This window comes from Myotis yumanensis, unplaced genomic scaffold (genome assembly GCF_028538775.1).
Source record: "Myotis yumanensis isolate MYYU_CA2020_CCGP unplaced genomic scaffold, mMyoYum1.0.hap1 SCAF_2, whole genome shotgun sequence".
In the NCBI taxonomy this organism is placed as follows: Eukaryota; Metazoa; Chordata; class Mammalia; order Chiroptera; family Vespertilionidae; genus Myotis; species Myotis yumanensis.
The window spans coordinates 40,258,597-40,278,657 of NW_027223753.1; the positions used below are offsets into that span (position 1 = coordinate 40,258,597).

At 42.4% G+C, this 20,061-nt stretch overlaps 1 protein-coding gene across 2 annotated transcripts in view; it reads right to left on the reverse strand.

Annotated features, from left to right (window-relative positions):
- Positions 1-20,061, reverse strand: part of DAB1 (DAB adaptor protein 1) — a 1,070,166-nt gene that overhangs the window by 202,735 nt on the left and 847,370 nt on the right. The window lies entirely within an intron of this gene.

Genomic DNA, 20,061 nt, shown 5'->3' on the forward strand with positions numbered 1-20,061 from the left:
TCAATGAAGGATAAACAAAAAATACATCTTTTTCTTTTCCTGTCACAAAATGCCCCAAGATATCATCTCCTAACTGCAACATTATCTCTGGTTCATATTTAAAGAACAAAAATTTTGTACTCTAATGCAGATGATAATTAAACTTTGATTTTTTTGTTTATTCTTAAGTTGTTTTTTTTTTAAATTTATCTTTATTTTGAAAGTATTACAGATGTCCCCCATTGACGGCCTCCACCCCCCTCCCAAACCCTTCAACTACACTATTGTCTATATGGGCTGTATATATAAGTACTTTGGTAACTTTCGTCCCCCCCGCCGTTCCTCCCCCCGCCCCCCGAGATTCATTAGTCTGTTGCATGCTTTCATGTCTTTGGATCTATTTTGTTTATAGCTTTTTTCCTAGTTATTTTCACATGAATTTCTTTTTATTTTCCTTTGTCCAAAGTAACTATTTGGGAGAAACAGATCAGGAACTAGCATTTATTTATTGACTTCCAAGGGCCAAACACTGTTAAACTCTTTATAAATGTTTTTTCATTAAACCTTACAGAAGTTCAGTAAGGAAAATATTATTATTATTATTATTGCTATTTTTTTTCCAGCTGAAGAAACAAAGGGTCAAGAGGTGAAGAAATGTGCTTGATATGACTCAGAAAAGCTATGGATGGGACCTAAGTACATATAATTCCTTAGCCTGCCCCTTCCTTCCCCCCCTGGCCTCATCATTCCAAATATATGAACAAATCTCTGGCCTTGGGGAACAGAAAGTTCTGGTCCTACCCTAAAGAATTTCAGTGTAGAGAACAATATAACAGTGCTCCATGTTGTGAGGGAGGGAAATAGCAGGAGCCTGGAGAAGGTCACTGAGACTGAGCAGTCAGAGAAGGCTCAGCTGAGCTAGGTCCTCCAGGAGAGTAGGGCACAGGGCATAATGAGCTTCAGGTGACATGGTCCAGACGTATCTGGTCTGAGGAGGCTCAGGGTCCTGCCGATTCAGTGGTCAGCATGCCTGGGGTGCTGAATGCTAAAAAAGACTGGCAGTGGCAAATCTAGACAGGGTGACTCAGGCTCGAGCCTTTTGTGCAAAGCTAAGGAATCTGGATTTAACCCACCACAGCCCAGGTTCACACATTATCTCCAAAGAGATAAGACATTCACATTTGCAACACAGACTCATAGGTGCAAATATAATTATTCTCAATTTCGTGCACTCTAATTATAACTCTGTTCCCTTTATTCCCCACATAAGAAATGAAGGAATCACAATGGAATATCACTCAGCCATAAAAAGAACAAAATCTTACTCTATGCAACAGCACGGATGGACATAGAGGATATGCTCAATAAAATAAGTTTGTTAGAGGAAGACAAATGCCATATGATTTCACTTATATGTGGAATCTAAAGAACAAAATAAATAAACAAATGCAATTGAAACAGACACAGAGATGGGTGGTTGTCAGAGAGGAGGAGGGTTGAGGAGGAGAATGAGGTGAAAGGCTTAAAAAGTACAAATTGGTAGTTGCAAATTAGTCATGGGGATGTAAAGTACAGCATGGGGAATACAGTCAATAATCTTGAGGTACCTATGTATGGTGCCTTTTGGGTACTAGAAATACCGGGGTGGGGGGCGGGAGGCACTTTGTAAAGTATGATTACCTAACCCCTATGCTGTACACCTGAATCCAATACAAAATAATATTGATAGTAATTGTAGTTAAAACATTACAGTGAAAAGAAAGAAATGAAGAAATCAAATATCATGAGAGCTCATGATAAAAAAAAAAACCCTATATCCAGTCCAAGTTTTCTTTTAGGAATTATTCATACTTTACTATGAATAGCATGGCTCACAGCACACTTCACACCTGATCTGAGCACAGCTGCCCACATCGATGCCTCCTGGGGTGGGAAGGCACCTGCTGGCTTCTCCGAGTGTCTTGCAGAGTTCCTTCTAGCAGGCTACACTCTCCCCTGTGCTGCCTTTGAATGCTCCCGCAAGAGAAAACCCCTAACGGCTGACATTCCTGGGGCTCGTCACATAATCCCTCTGCCACAGACACGTCTCTCCTGCTTCAGCCCGAAAGAAAGCAAAGACGAGCGCTATTCAGAGCGCGATCAATGTCATCATTTGTTAAAGAAGCAAAATGGAGAAGGGCCCGGGAGGCCTAAGGGAATAAACTGTATTGCCGACAGAGGAGGTTTCCGAAAGCACATTCAATTTCATTTTTAAAAGAGAGAAGAAAACGGATGAAAATAGAGACTTCAAAACAGTAGGTGTTGGAGAAGAGGGTGCTTTGTTTGTGTGTTCAAGGCACAGCTTTTGTCCACAGACAGTACCTGCCAGGGCCATGCGGTCCAAGTCCTTCCCCAGACACTGGAAACGTGCCTGACTGGCTTGGAAACAGACAGCAGGTCACTGTCGTCCCATGTCTGTCACCTCCCCTTCGAGCTTTGGGTGACCAGACAAAGGCCGTGTCTCTAGTCCATCTGCTCAGCAGAACTGGGCATTCATTAAGCAGAATGAGGACCCGGCTATCCCGGCTTCCTCCTCCTTGCTGGCAGCGTGGTTGGAAGCCCAGCTGGTTGCAGGACACGCTGCCTCAGCAGGCAGTGGGCAGAGCAGACAGATGCTACTGGAACCCCTGGGTGTTATAGGGAACTGCAGTGACCAAGCAGAACTCTCTTCAGGGGATTCTGCAGGGACAGTCCTACTTAGCAGTCACCTTAGAGGCTCTTCGATGGCATTCCCAGCTCCACTTGGTCAACATGCCAATCACCAGCCACCAGTAGGCAGGGCTGGGGTAAGTAAGTCCTAGTGCCACTGCCCCTGGGGCTGGTGAGCCAGGACCCACAGCCTTTTGCCTTCCCACCACCCTGCTGCCTCAGGCTGGGCAGTGTGATGCTGTGGAGAAAATTAGCTTTGAAGTCAGAAAAACATGGGTTCAATTCTGGACTCTACCTTTTATTAGCTCATTAACTTTAGGTAAGTTAACCCTTCTCTGACCTTCCTTATACACACTTCGAAAAAATAAAGTCTTATAAAAAAGCACAACTAAGTGATAGCTAATTCTAATGTGTGCAGCTGAAAATCAACCCTCTCTGAAAAGCACAATTATTTTAACATTTTAAAGAGATGAATGTTTTTTTGTTCTGTTGTGTATTTTTTTTTTCAAAGAGGAAAGGAGAGGGAGAAAGAGATAGAAACATCAATGATGAGAGAGAATCATTGATCTGCTGCCTAATGCACATCCCCTATTGGGGATCGAGCTGCAACCAGAGCATGTGCCCTGACTGGGAATTGAACCATGACCTCCGGGTTCATAGGTCAAAGCTCAACCACTGAGCCAGGCCAGCCGGGTGTTGTGTATTTTTTTAAATTTAATTTCAGAATTTTCCTAGGTCAAGCTCTACCACATCATTTACCTTAAATAAAAATGTGCAAACTTATTTCCATTTAACCTAATATTGATAAATTCTTTAAAAATTATTTTAAATCCTCACCTGAGGATATGTTTTTATTGATTTTAGAGAGAGAAGAAGGGATGAGAGAGAAACATTAACCCATTACCTCCCGCACGCACCCCCACTGGAGATTGAACCCGCATCCTGGGTATGTGCCCTGACCTGGAATCAAACCTGAAACCTTTTGGTGTGCGGGATGACATTCCAACCAACAGCCACACCAGCCAGGGCGATATTAATCAAGTCTTAGTCCTTGTCGCACTTGACATGCCAGCAGCAATGGACACAGTTGGTCACTCCCCCTCCTGGAAACAGCTTTTCTCTTGGTTGGTCTCTTTCTCTTCTCTCTCTCTCTCTCTCTCTCTCTCTCTCTCTCTCTCTCTCTCTCTCTCTCTCTCCTGAATTTATCCTCCCTCATTGGCTATTCCTACCTAGTTTCCTTCACTGGTTCTTTCTCATCTCCCCAATTTCTAAATGTTGAGATATCCCAAATTTCTTCCTTTCTCTATCCAAACTCATTGATTAAGTACTCTTACCCATTCAAATGGTTTTCAAAAGCAAATCACATGACAAAGTCTCCCAGATGTCTACCTTCAGCAGATACCTCTTTCCTGAGCTCCAGGTTCCTTAATGCAGCCCCTACTCCATAACTATGCTTGTGAGTCTATACCACATCTCAAACTGAATGTCCAAACTAGCATCCCCGCAGCCTTTTTCTCCCTCAGTGCTTCTCACTCAGTAAGTAGGTGCTCCATCCTCCCCAGTTTCTTAGCCCCATTCTCAATTGCTCTTTCTTCCTCACACACCAAAGTCCTAAAAAACTCTGCAGGCTCTGTCCTTAAAATCCATTTGGAAGTTAGTTATTTTCAGTGCCTCCACCACTTCCTCTCTGCTCCGGCCATGCCTATTTCCTCCATGCCTCCTTGTTTCCACGTGCACTCCCTCATCACAGTGATTCTCAACACCCACTGCCACCAGAGCAAGCCTTTGAGAAAACAAGCCAGACCTTGCAACTCAAGAGTGGTAAGATTATGTCAATGTTTACAAGTGGGGAAACAGGCTCAGAAAGGTTAAGTAAACAGTCACACCACTGATAAGTAATGGAACAGGAATGATTTAAAACCAACTCCTCTGAATCCAGTGCCCATACTCTTAATCATAACCCGTACCGCCAAGAAACCATTCTGTGCTTTAAAGGCAAAATACGTAAGCCTTGGTGGAATTGAAATATACCATTTCACACACACAAGATTTTAAAGTACATTACAGATTGAGTCATTCATTCACTCATTCATTCATTCAACAAATACTGTTTGACAATTTATTAGATGCCTGGCACTATTCTAGACCTGGTGATTCATCAATGAACATAGAACACTGTCATCACAGAGCTTATAGTCTAATGAGGGAGACATACAATAAAACAAAATAGATAATGTCAAGTATTAATAAGCTATAAAGAGTAATAAGGCTGCATAAAGACATAGAGAGCAACGAAGAACAACCAGTAAAAAGAAGAGGAGAAAGGGATATTCTTAATGCATGGAAGAATTAGCAAGAGGCCAGCTACACTGAAGCAGAGCTGGTGGGAGGTGAGTGCTGGGAGTAAACATTACACTTGATGGTGAATGGTGAGCCCAGAAGCATTAGTTATATCGCCTCTCATGTAACCTGAAGCAGATGCAGCAGAAATTCTTCTTGCTCCTGAAGCATTAAAGGAAATGCTTAACCTTTTATCAGATTAACAGATTGAAGTGTCTATAATGGTGCCTGGCACACAGTGCAGTTCAATAAGCCTTACTATCTGACACTTGTTCGACTTCAAAACAGTCTTCACTATTCTTGGACACTTGCATTTTGATATAAATTTCAGAAAAATTTGTCAAATTATAAAAATACCCACACATGCTAAGATTTTGATCTAAGTTGCACTGAATGTATTGCATTGTCTGAAAAAACAGCAATATTGATAAAGAAACCAAGAAAATATTTGTATACAGAACACACAAAGACCTACATATCAATAAGAAAAAGAACCACTCAAGATAAACATAGGGCAAAGCATATGAGAATGAAACCTAGAAGAGAAAGCCTGCATGGCCAATAAACACATGAAAATAAGCTAACCTCAAATGTATTCAGGCAAATGCAAATTAAAACAGAGATGAAGAATCATTCCATACCCCTCATACTGGCAAAAACTAAAAGCCTAACAATACCAAATGATTTCATTATTACTTTTTGCATGCCATGCAGGGAACTCTCATACCCTGCGGGGTGGGTGTATAAATTGGGAAACCCACTTTAAAATACGATTTGGCAATATCTACTAAAATCGAAGATGCATAGATAGTAAGATCCAACAATCTGGTCCTAAATATTCTCTCTTGCAGCATCCTGTCACATGAGGCCAAAGGGATAGATAAAGGAACAGTTATGAAAGCTTTTGTTGTTAGCATCCCATATTGTAAACTACTTAAATGCTCATCATCCTAAGACTAGGTAAATAAGTATTGTTACAGTCATTTAACCAAATACAAAGTAGTAGTTAAAAGGAATAAAACAGAACTACTTATGGATATGGAACAACATGGATAAACCTCAACAATATTGAGCCAGAAAAAGTAAAGCGACATGTTCATGGTCCGTGTGGATGCATTTTTGTAAATTTTTAAAATACCTATTACCTACACTACATTTTTTATATACATAATATATAAAAACACTCTTAGACATGTTAAACACAAAATTCATAATACTGGACTCCACTTAATGATGGAACAGGTTCAAGCAGGAGTACCACCGAGGGCATTACTGGTATCTATAATACTTTAATCCTATATAATAAAAGCTAAATATGCTAAGTGTCCAGTCAACTGGTCAGCCGTTCAACCAGAGTGTAATATGCTGATGATATGCTAAGGCTGCTCAACTGCTCGCTATGACGTTCACTGACCACCAGGGGGCAGACAGTTGCCCAGTTGACCAGTCACTATGATGTGTACTGACCACCAGGCGGAAGACGCTCTGACTGGTAGGTTAGCTTGCTGCTGGAGTCCGCCTAATCAGGATTGAGCGAGAAGGGCCAGACACACCCTGGAGCCCTCCCGCATTCCCTCCCTGGCTGGCCAACCTCCTGCATCTCTCCCCAGCCCCGATCGTACACCAGTGGGGTCCCTCGGGCTTGCCTGCACTCTCTCGCAATCTGGGACCCCTCAGGGGATGTCGGAGAGCCAATTTCAGCCTAATCCCACAGGCCAGGCTGAGGGACCCCACTGGTGCATGAATTTGTGCACCAGACCTCTAGTTCTTAAATAAAAAGTCTGAAGCAAAAAAGGTAAAATCTTAAGCTTTGCCAATATTGGGTAGTGGGTACAGTAATTTCTATTATATTATCCTTTACATTTACCTGTAAGCTTAAAATATGCATAATTTTAAAAGCAACACAACATCTGGATAGTTTTATTGGTTGCAAGTGAGACTTTTCAGTATTTTGGTGGCCATCTATAGAAATATATGGCCATATGTATCTTCCCAAAATTATGTTTCTGCTTCCAAGCAAAAGGAAACACACTGTATTACACTCATTGTCAGAAGACTGAATTTGCTTTTTATTCTACGTTGGGGGTCCCTTTGAGTCGAGTAAGTGTCTTTCACGTGGACTCAGTCTGCAATGAAAGCCTCTGACTCAACTCGATGGCCCAACCATCTTCCCAAACATCCTCAGGGAAATTTGCACGAGACTGATATGGTGTGAGTCCTACTCAGTCCCCACCTTCCCTATTTGATCTTCATAATCAAGACTTGCTTATTGAAGTATACGTTTCTCCTCCCTAACATGGAAAGCACAAGACTTTTGCACAGCCTTCTATATTTCAGTTCTGAACTCAATGAGCATCCTAGTAATCTTTCGCATGATTACAGATGATTTCTCTAGCAACCTAAAATTGAGCTCTTTAACTCTCATCCTGACAGTGCCTATGTTATATTTTTTTATGGAAACTAACAGCTACTCTGAAAATGTGTAAGCTACAGCTCAGAGATTGCTTTAACCATTTGTTTTGGAGATGTATATAAAAAAGAGAAATTTTTCCCTGAAAGATAACAACCACCACCCCTTCAGAAAGAAACAAGGCAGCTGCTCCAGATGTTAAGTGAATTAAATGACAACATCGTTATCAAGAGTACTTATCAGATCTTCACAAAGAATGTCATCTGATAAGGAAATAGATTCATTAAAATTGAATGATTACACAGAAATGAACAAACATCACTTCCCATGTTCTAATTTGGATCATCTGCAGCTAACAAACTCAACCATGCTATTTCTCTTTTCTAAATAAAGAGATTTCTGGAGGCAACATGATGTTCTCATATAGAGCATGAGCTGTAAAAGCAGACAGAAACAGGTTCTAGTCATAACTCTGCAAGTTATTACCAGGTGATCTTTTTTTTTATTTTTTTTATTTTTCGCTTAAAGTATTACAAAGGGTATTACATAAGTGTCCTTTTTTCCCCCCCGCCCTTGACAAACCCCTACCCTCCCTTACCCCCCAGTGTCTTATGTCCATTAGTTATGCTTATATGCATGCATACAAGTCCTTCGGTTGATCTCTTACTCCCCTCCCTCCTGCCCCCCAACTCTCTCTGGCCTTCCCACTACAGTTTGACAATCAGTTTGAGGCAGCTCTGCCTCTGTATCTATTATTGTTCAAAAGTTTGTAATGGTCTTTATTATCCATGAATGAGTGAGATCATGTGGTATTTTTCCTTCATTGACTGGCTTGTTTCACTTAGCATAATGCTCTCCAGCTCCATCCATGATGTTGCAAATGGTAGGAGTTCCTTCTTTTTAACAGCAGCATAGTATTCCATCGTGTAGATGTACCACAGTTTTCTAATCCATTCATCTACTGATGGGCACTTAGGCTGTTTCCAGATCTTAGCTATGGTGAATTGTGCTGCTATGAACATCTGGTTACATATATCCTTTCTGATTGGTGTTTCTGGTTTCTTGGGATATATTCCTAGTAGTGGGATCACAGGGTCAAACGGGAGTTCCATTTCCAATTTTTTGAGGAACCTCCATACTGCCTTCCATAGTGGCTGCACCAGTCTGCATTCCCACCAGGTGATCTTGTGGACATTACTTAACTTCTCTAAACTGCAGTGTCCTCCTTTGTAAATGGGGATGATGAAAGTGTTAAGGGTAAAAATATGCATGTATGTTATGGAAATCTGTGGGGAAATAACTGAGATGAGGAATGAATGAGCTTAGAAAAATGCTTGTTACATATTAAAGAAGAATGAATAATTATTATTAGTATTATTCTTAGTTGCCATAAATATTAGCCATTATCATTACTTGATGCACATAAATAACACAGGTGAGACCTTCTTGCTATTTTCAGTGGATTATCAATCAAGAGGATTCTTACAACACAAATGTAGAATTAAAACTTTTAACAAGAAAGCCTGCAAAACAACATACAAAATATTAGAGAACATTTTCTTTCCCTAAATGGGGGTTAGAATAAGCATCTCCAAAAAACTGTGAACTGGAGAGACTTTTCCTGACTCTCTAAGACAGAAGACAGAGCTGGGCATTTCTTCTCCTGGACACTCAGAGTTCATGCTTTTAAAAATATTTTTATTGATTTTTAGAGAGAGAAAGGGAGAAGGGGGAGAGAAAGAGAGAGAGAAACATCAATGTGAGTGATCAATGTGAGTGCGAAACATTGATGGGCTGCCTCCTGCATGTCACCTACCAGAGATAGAGTCCATAGCCTGGGCATGTGCCCTGACCGGGAATTGAACTGGCAACTTTTCCATGCACAGGATGACACCCAACCAACTGAGCCACACCAGCCAGGGCGTCAGTATTTCTAATATAGATAAAACTATACTGTGTTGTCATTTACTGTCTTCTTTACTGCTCCGTGTCTGCTCCTTCCACTCAGCTGAGGGCTCCAGGAGAGAAGAGATGGTCTCTTTCCTGTTTTTACCCCTATATCAAGGGCAGTGCCAACCAAGCTCAATGAATATTTAATGTAGGACTAACAGTGAGAAAGCAAAAACAAGTATTTACTGATTACCTGCTGTGTGCAGACACAGAGCTACTAGGTGCTTTATACACACCATGTGACACATTCCCCATGATAACACCATGAAGTAGGCACAATCATCAGCCATGATTCAGGATGAAGAAACCAAAACTCAGAGACGTAAGTCATTCAGGGGTGTTTCCCTTGTTCTAAGTCTAAAACCCTTATTCTCTCTACTAATCTCTATCACCTGCCTTACAGAATGAACTCTATTTGGGGAAAATACAGGCAAATCAGCACTTTCAGGATGAAGACCCTCATGTGTGGGACCCGAGAAGCAGGGCATTTGCTTCTGCCTCAACCAGCCTGCTCTGTGGCATCAGGTCCTAAGCCCTATCTCTCGGCTGCTTCTCCTGAGTTTCTCACTCACTGGCCCTGTGTACTCTCTGTCCGGGCCTGTGGAGCCTATTTCTCTTAGCTCTGCAGATTTCAACTCTTAGCTGAAAGCTGAGGTCCAGGGGAAGGCTCTGGGCTCTGAGTTCCCGAGCCACCCTCGGTGGCCCTGCCACGGTGTCCATTAGGATATGTGATTCATGGACTGGCCTGTATCCCAGGTTTTTAACCAACAGGCAAGACTGAGAATGAGACTAATTGTTTAGGGGTCTGATGAGCCCAAGCACTAAACATACATTATCGCTCCCAACACCCACCACGGCTCATATATGTTTCAAAGGCAGTGCACTAGCTGCCTTTTTTGGGTACGGATTTTATCAAAATGGGCATAAACGACAATAATATAAGGAGAGGATTTCTTCATTCGTTTTATCGACATTAGTGCATTCATTTCATTTATTCGTTCATTCAGGCATTTATCCAACAACTATTTATATGGAACAGTTACCTGCTGAGCCTAGTGTGAGGCAAGGGAGATAAAACAGTGAACAAAACAGATGTCCTTCCCCCATGAGACTTATATTCTTAATATATAATTGGAGCTCTAACAGATTAACTGTACCTTAGAGATTATCTAAACACACTCTCCAGGTTTTGGGGAGGAAACTGAGACAGGGAATTCAACCAGCTAGGAAATGGCACTTTCCCTGCCATTCCCCATCGAAATCTCTTTCCAGTACACCAGATGGCGCCCATCTGATGAGCAACCTGTGAGCTGACATTTATTAGGCGCCATGAAATCAGGGACATTTCATCAGGCTTGGCATGCGGGGAATGGAGATTTTTTTTCAGTCCTCAATGCCACTGTCAGCAGCTCCACCAAAAGCAAGGGAAGCTAATTTGACAGTGTGGTGCCATTTCTTTGGGAAGATAGCAGGAGCCCCATAAATTTTTCAGAAAGGGACTGTCATTAGCATGGCCATGTCCGGTAAAATGTTCCCAAGCAGCGGAGGCTTCCAAGGCATTTCAGCTGCCTTCTTTCGTCTCCTTGAAGCTTCCCATCGCATGACATATTACTAGAATTGTGTGGGCTGTCTTGAGAAAGGGGGACTATTTTAAAAATAGAGCTGAGTAGGAAAAATAGAAAGACAGTGGAACCCACTCCCGAGACTAAAAGAAACACCAAACGCCAACGCTCGGAGTTGGGATCCCGCTCTGAGTTATGCTTTTCTCTGCCTTTCCCAGCTCTGCCCAATCAGGAAGGATTCGCCCAGCTCGGCGACGCAGCTTCCAGTTTCTGCTCCCATTCTTAACAAACTTATTTTAAACCTGAGGCTGTCAGGTGAGTGGCAAGGACTCCTCCGCAGACTATAAAAAGGAACTCCATGCTTGACTGTGAGCAGAGAGGTAGGGAGCTGGGGAGCTGATTCATAAGCTTTGAGAGCTGTCAGACATAATACGTGTCGCACTTCCATGGCCAGCCACCAAAATGGGGTGATTTAGGAGAAAGGTCCTACATCCTGGCCGATAGGAGGTGCCTGATATACATTAGCTGCTTTCTCCCTGGAGCTTATGTTTTTTGTGTGTGTTTTTTGTTTGTTTGTTTTGTTTTTAATATATTTTTATTGATTTCAGAGAGAGGAAGGAAGAGGGAGAGAGAGAAAGATAAACATCAATGATGATTTCCTCAAAGAATTAATATGGAACTGCCATTTGACCCAGTGATCCCACTTTTAGGAATTTATCCTAAAAATCCTGCAACACCAATCAGAAAGAACATATGCACCCCTATGTTCATAGCAGCACAATTTACAATAGCTAAGATCTGGAAACAGCCCTTAAGTAGATGAGTGGATAAAAAAGCTGTGGTACATTTACAAGATGAAATACTATGCAGCAGTAAAAAAGAAGGATCTCTTACCCTTTGAGACAGCATGGAGGGACCTAGAGAGTATTATGCTAAGCAAAATAAGCCACTCAGAGAAAGACAAGTATCACATGATCTCACTCATATGTGGAGTTTAATGAATAAAATAAACTGAGGGACAAAATGGATCCAGAGACATAGAAGCATGGAATACACTATCGAATCTCAGAGGGAAGGTGGAGGTGGGTGGTTGGGTGGGAAGAGATTAACCAAAGAACTTGCATGCATATATGCATAACCCATGGACATAGACAATAGGGTAGTGAAGGCGGGGGTGGGGGGGTGTAGGCTAGAAGGGGACAATGGGGGACCAAAGGGGACATCTGTCATACTTTCAACAATAAAGATTAAAAAAAACAGAAACATCAATGATGAGGATCATTGATTGATCAAATCATCATTAATTGGCTGCCTCTTGCATGCCCCCTACTGGGGATCAAGCCTGCAACCCGAGCATGTGCCCTGACAGGGAATTGAACTGTGACCTCCTGGTTTAAGGGTTGACACTCAACCATTGAACCACACTGGCCGGGCTGGAGTTTATGTTTTACATGGTGGTGTGTCATCTCATTTAAGCAGCACAACATCCATATTAGGTAAATGAGTTATTACCACCTGCGTTTTACAAATCACAAAGGTTCAAGTCATTTGCTTGATGTTCCTCATTAAATGAGAGCAGAGCCAAAGTGCAAACCGAAACCTTAGTCCCTACTTCTGTGCTTTTCATCCAAAACTTTCAATAAACAATTGCCCTGCGCATGGCTGAATCACATCGGTTGCACCTACCACAGTCAGCAGAATTCAGTGGCTTGCATTTTAATCCCCTTACTAACCTCACGGAATAACGCAGACTCATCACAGTGCCAGTGTGCCACCTTGCTGCAGTGCACAGCTCGGAATTTATGGCCCACTTCATTAGGAGTACACACAGAGCCTGTTAGCAACATCTGTCTAAATAGAAGCCAGCATGTCGCCTTATCTCCTGACCTACATTATTCTTAAAATGATTAACTCATCCTTGGGAGCAGTGCCCTGCTATCTAGGTTAACATCCTGAGTTCAAAGGTACTTGGCTCTGGTCACTGAGAGATCATCCAGAATTGTACAGCAAAGAAGGAAACAGAATTGGACTGGGGATCCAAAACAGCATTTTTTTTTTTCTCCTTCAAATTATAAGAGAAAGTTTATTTAGAAGTTACAGAAGTAGAAGAAGTGAGCCCTAGAAGAAATGGGCTCAGGAAACAAGTTACAGAAGCAAAACAAGGGCCCTTAAAGCTTAGAAGAGGGAAAAAAAAAGGCAATGTGCCTGAGGGTAAGAAGAGGGGCACCAGAAAGGTGCAGGGGACAAGGGGAAGCCCAAAAAGGCTTTAACAAAGCTCTTTAATTCACAATTGGCCTGGGGAGTCTTTTTTGTCATTCATTCATTCATTCACTCACTCACTCATTCATCTATTCATTTGCAAGGCAATTTCCCCATTCATGTGGGAATCTATTCAGTCAACAGGTCATTTTCACTTCCCCTTTCATGAGAGCAGGGGTAAAGGCGACCAAGTGCAGTTCTTGCTCTCAAGGAGCTGTAGTGGAGAAGGAGAGGCATGTAAATTAGATCATTACAACAGGTCTTAAAAATGCTAAGGAACTCCCATAGGAGCCTGAGGAAGGCAGGGGGTGATTTCTAGGAGACATTTAACCAGGGCTTTAAAACTAAAGGATAAGCACAAAGAATGTGGATACAAGGGAAGGGGCAAAAGGTAGGGGATGCATTCTAGACAAAGGGATAGAAGAATGGAACTACAACGCATGGCTGAAAAATGGTGAGCTCAAGATAGCAGTGACACATGTGGGACATGGGACAAAAATAGCAGGGGAGGAGCACACCACAGATGGACTTTTTATGTCAAGCTAAAGAGTTTATCCTTTCTCAAGCAGAAAGTCAAGAACTCTTTCCCATCTCAGATGGCAAATTGGGATATTTGCGAGGAGACATATACTGTTCTAGGGGTGGAGGGAGTCAAACTGAAGGGGGCGGAGAGCTGGTGAGAGACTGATGCCATTGGCCCTGGTAGGCCCCTAGGTCCCCTGGAGAATGCACAGGAGCCAGACTCCCAGGCTGCCCCACAGAGGTCCCTCCCTGATGGAAACATCTGTGCTGTCTATCGGGGAGCTTGGGATCATGAAGTATGGTTAGTACAAGTCAGGCAATGATTTTTCAACTTAAATAAGTTCAATGAATTAAAATTTACACTTGCCGCATGTGGTGAGTGGGGACTGTTTTTACCAGAAAGAGGACCTGGTCCTGAGTGGATCTGCCTAGGCAGGGGTGAGGAACCTTTATTCTGCCAAGTGCCATTGGGTATATATAACAGCATTTGAGGGCTATACAAAATCATCAACTTAAAAATTAGCCTGCTATATTTGGTCAGACATTTACCCTTAATGCCTTGGCAGGGCCAGACCAAATGATTTCACGGACCTTATATGCCCAGATGTTCTCCATGCCTGGCCTAGGGCCAGCCTATAGTGTGTGGGTTCTGGACTTTGTGCAGGAAAAATTTCACAACACAAGTCCAGGTGAATTTTAGAAGATGTTTATTAAACCTGGGGACAGTGAAATAAGGAAGGGCTGAGGAAATGAGCCTAGGCTGGTCTGCTTTGGCTCAGAAGTCAAAGGAAAGGGGGCCTGAGGGACAGGCTTGGGGGTTTGCCCTGGATGAACTGCCACTACCCACTGTTACATTGGTTGCAAGCCTCCTGGGGTCCCTTACAGTTTAGAAGACGCACACTTGTGATGGAGGAGTTGGGGTGGGAGCCACATACCTGCCCCTGGGAGGGAGAGCTGGAGCTGGGACCTTCCTTTTTGAGGGGTTTTAAAGGCTGGCCGTTTAGGGGAGCTCTTAGTGGAAGATCTCAAAAGAATATTCATCAGCTTTATGCTGAGATAACAAAATGAGGTTTATTCTCTTAACTCCATCTGTCCTTGGGTGTGGTTGTCAAATGGCACTAATTGGATTTCTGCTATCTGTCTCCCTAAGTAGGGTGATTTAAATTATTTACCCTCTGGTTGGAGAGAAGTGTAAACCATTAATTTTTAGGTGTCCCAGATTTAGGGAAGACAGGATTTACTAGATGGCTGCAACTGCTGTTTAACTATTTGCCTCAGTTTCCCTATTCCGCTTGCCCTGGCCTGCTGGCCTGCCTCTGTGCCTGGTGAGCAGAGTGTTAGAATGTCCTCAGCTGCTTCCCTCTTCATTTCCTCCTCAAAGGTGCTCTAGCCTCCCAGTCTTTTGCGGTGAGACAGATTGTCCCTTTGGGGGCATGGCTGTCATTCTACTGACTGCTGCTCACTGGATTTCCATTCAGGGAGGGCAGGGGCTGTGTTTATTCTGGGTGGGGACTGTGCCCACAGTGCCCAGCCTGGGCTCTGACACAGAGAACTTGGGCAGCTCAAGCAGGTATTGCCCCTTCCCCCATGGGGAGATAGTTCATCTCCTAAGGAAGCTTTACAATTAAACACAAACCACTTCAGAAACTTTGTTAATAGCCCAGAGGTAAGCCAGATAGGAAAATAAATTATTCCTGTTACCTTTATCATTAATCTAAAGGAATTTATTTCTTTTCACTCTCAGGGCTCTATGCAGAGAAGTAAGCAGATTTTCTTTCTTGGAATGGCACTCCTGTTTTATATTGCTAACTAGCTAAGCAAAGACAGTAATTACATTTTTCTAGTATCTTATTATAAGAAATCCTCTAAGACAGTGGTTCTCGACCTGGGGGTCAAACGACCCTTTCACAGGGGTCGCCTAAGACCATCGGAAAACACATATATAATTACATATTGTTTTTGTGATTAATCACTATGCTTTAATTATGTTCAATTTGTAACAATGAAAATATATCCTGCATATCAGATATTTACATTACGATTCGTAACCGTAGCAAAATTACAGTTATGAAGTAGCAACAAAAATGATTTTATGGTTGGGGGGTCACCACAACATGAAGAACTGTATTAAAGGGTCGCGGCATTAGGAAGGTTGAGAACCACTGCTCTAAGAAAAAAGAATAGCCCAAATAACCATGAACAGCCAAAAAGGTATACAAAAATAATGAGCATAATTGGGTGAAGGGAGAAGAGCAGGAATAAAGAACTGAGAAGTATACTTTTATGACTTTTGTCAGCCTGCCCCTTCCTTCTCCAGCCCCACTGTAATTGAGAACTTTGTATGAAACATACAGGTTCCAGTATATCAAGTCTAAAAGTCTATCAACCAGAGCAGAAAACAGATCATCAGCCTCAGCAGCAAGTAGGGCCCTGGCATTGGTCATGTTGCCCCATAGGCCTAATACCTGTTGGGCTTAGAGTGGGGTTATTTCCTGGATGAGTAATGTATCTTTGTGTGGTGTTGGCCAGTGAACTTGGACTACAGTGACAACTTGTCTTTACCTAGAACAGGAAAGCAACCCATTTATATATACTTCAGAGTCTAGCCCTTAGCAGATGCTGCCCTGGGAATTAAGAGGCTACTTCCCTTACTATGAGCTCTTGGTGGGGTTCTGCAATGGAAAGGATGCCACGGGGCTTGTTCTCTCACCTGCGGAGCTTCTTGCACCTTCCGTAGCTAGACCCCATGGACCACATAAAGCCCACGGACCACTAAAAGCCCAGGTTTGCAGGTGCACTGTGTACTTATGCCTCCAGCCACAGTCAAGTGATTTCCCCTAATCCTTCTATTTCTCAACCTCACATTAAAGTCTTAGAACATCTCAAGGGTAAGCCTGCTTGAGTTATGACAACCATGCAGTCTTAGGTTTGAGGGAGCTAGTTTATCTTTTATAGGTACTATATATGAAAAGATATCACAAGTAAATGATTATAAATTCATGCTTGAAACTGTGAGGAGCACAGCATATTTCACAGGCCCAACTCCAAGGTCCTAGAAAAAAGCAACCTTCAACTTATCCTAAACTTTCTCTAAGGCTTGAAACCATCTTTACCGTTATTTTTACCCTCAGGGACTCAGAGCATCTTGGTGACAAAAGCATTTTCAGATGCTTCTCTTCCGCCTTTAATCTTCTAACTCTGAGCAAAGGGTCTTTCTTGGGCAAAGGCATAAAGAGACAGAGACTCCTCTGGAGTGGAAAGTGCCATGCCCTTTCCTGGGAGATGGAGGGGAGGGGTATATGTCAGGAGCTACAATAGATGCCTGCATTTCTACAGGAGGCACTCAGAACCCATAGGCCCTTGCAATTCCTTATCTCCCTTCTAAGGAAAAGGCAAAAACAAGAGGAGGGTAGAAAGCAAAGGCATACATGAGGACAATAACAACACTCACATAATTTCTTGGGTCTTTATATGACCCCTTGCTGGTTGCATTCCAATTTTTAGACATGCTTCTATGTAATTTAGTGTTTTTTCTAAACCCATTTAACAAGTTTGAAGTCACTATTAAGAATTCTAATATTTACCAGCAAAAATGAAAGGTAATAATCTACTGACCATTTTTAAAACAACTTTTAAACATCCTTTTCATTTGTAAAAGAACCCAAATTGTCACTAAGCATTTAAAAACACATTTAAACAGAACCCATGTTTTCAGACAGTTTCCATTTGTCATTCCCTAGAGCCATGATTCTGAACATCACAAAGCAACTGGAAACATTTTAAGAAGGGCAATTTCAGATCAATATCCTTTGATCATTGTTATTCTAGCAGCACAATTCATGTACTTAGTAGATGCTCAATAAGTACTTGTTGAATTGATTTGAAATGGGTTGTCACCAGCTGCTAGAGAGTCCTAAAGTGGGTGCTATGAGGTTCCTCCTGCGGAGTTACTTTAGTTTATGTGAGAGCCATCACACATGTTAACAGCACTAATTACCCACCAGCTAAATGGGAAAGACATGATTGACCAGCCATGATGGATCAATACTTACATGTTTATTATTATTATTATTTTTATTTTAATAATTCTTAAGGGCTGCCTTACTGGTATAATTACGAGTGGTCCCTGAAATCACTGTGGATGAATATAGCAACTGAGATGTACTTAGAAAAAATCTATAGAGGATTAGTGGTTAAGGATGCATCTCTCCAGCACACTCTTATATGCATGGACCTACACAGTAACTTCCCCAGATACTTTTTGCTTCCAATCCTGTGTCTTTTGCTGATGACTAAACTAATCAAACTCTAAACATCCATCAAGCTCCCAATAAGCAGAATCTTAATCTCTTTCTCTCTCCATCTCCCTCCCCCTTCTTCCTTCCCCCCCTCCAGCACACATTCCAGCACACATTCTCTCTCTCTCTCTGTTTTGGGGGAGGGGGAAGAATGTGAAGAATGGGGAGGGGAGAGTCAACCATCAACCATGCTCAAAGCCAATGCCTTGGTTCCCCACCCCTCCTTGTCCCTGTTCTGTACTCTGTTGCTCACTGTTCTCCTCTGTTTTTGCATCCATCCAGATTCTGACCCCTATCTAGGACTCCCATTTTTGCACGTCAGGCTTGCCTGCTGTACCAGGCAGTTTTTGATGCACTGGAAGTTTATTCCTTGGTCAGATTCTGTCATCATTTGGGCCTTTAGAGAGAGAGATCCACTGGGAGCAGATGGATCCTGGCATTGCCTACCATGTGACAAAAGCAATGTTGGTGGTGGCTTCTACACACTAAGAATATAGACCAGTTCCAACAACTACACAGGAGCCTGACTTATGGAGGCAAATGAAAAGGACACTGAGGGTGTGCCTTTCTTAAACATTTAGATCCAGCCCATCCACATCTGCTACTCCCCACAGTCATCTTCTAGTCAGCTTAAAGTAAAAGTCCAGCTTCAGATTCCTCGTTTCCTTAATCTTTATTATTTGCTCTACCAAAATATTCTGCCTGCTCCTTCCTTAATGTGAAAATACTCCACTTCCCCAAGTCTATGTATTTATTCCCTTTTTTTGCATCCTCTCCTGGGCTGGTCTCTAGCGAAGTTGGCTGCCCCATCTCTTACACCAATTGCATTTTTGTCCCATGCCCTTTAAAAAAACTAACAACATTTTAATTATCTTTTTCTATGTCCATTCCCTGACTAGACAGCGAGCTTGTCAAAGGCAACGCCCCATGTCCTTTTGCCTTCGGGTTACAAATACCAAACATGTTGTTAGGCACATTCAATGGGCATAATAAATATTAGACATGTTTCATAAAATAAAGGGCAGATGAACAAATGGACCAGTGTTGGAAAGATGGATATAGATGGCAAATGACTGAGCAACGAGTCTCCGCTCCATGCCTTAAAGCTGATGAAGTCACACATCATCAACAATTTGGTAAAGGACAGACTAAAATAAGGACTGATAATCTCCCGCTGAAAAGTCTGTCTTGAGAAGTACAGGACACTACTCATTGCTTGGTTACTCTCAACCAGTGAAAACAATATTAATTGCCCTGTAAATTAAGGACACAGGATTGCATCAAAACTTCCTTTCTCTTTCAACCTGTGACATCAAATAAACACCATCCAAAGTTACTTACAACACCCAGTCTCTATTTCTTCTTTTGTAAAATGAAGATAATGGCATAATTGATGAAATTATTTGGATGACAAAAGACTATAATTTGTGTGGAAGTATAAAGCAAGGGGGTGATCACCTAGTAGTCAATACATTTACACGGTCCTCCTTTTGCTTGTATTGCCAGAGACTTGGATCCGAATATATCTTCTGCAGTAGACTGCTATCAGAGATCGCAGGGTGCTCTCAAAGCCAGACCACATTTCCCAGCCTCCCTTGCAATTAGGTGTGGTCTTGTGACCAGTGCTAGCCCATGGGATATAAGTGGAAGTGATGAGTGCCACTATCAGGCCTGGCCCATAAAGATCACCTGTGGACAGGCTTCCCTTTCTGTTGTCTCTTCCAGTTATCCAGAATGGAGGCCAGCCCTAGGAAGGGCTTGAATCTGCTTGTAGAGAACGGCAGGGCCTCCTTTCATCTGTGTTCCTGAATGACTGCATGGAAACAGATGCCTGCCAACTGGTTCATCTGTCCAGGACTAACATGAACAAGAACTTAACTCCAACTTTTCTTCAATGACTACTCATTTTGGATGAAAGGGGCTGGAAGTCCCCTAACTAATACAACTGCACTCTCCTTTAGGGAAGCACCCACAGCTCTGAACACACAACAGAACTAGACCATGCTTGCAAATAGTAAATACTCGTTAAACACTTACTCCAACTTTTCTTCAA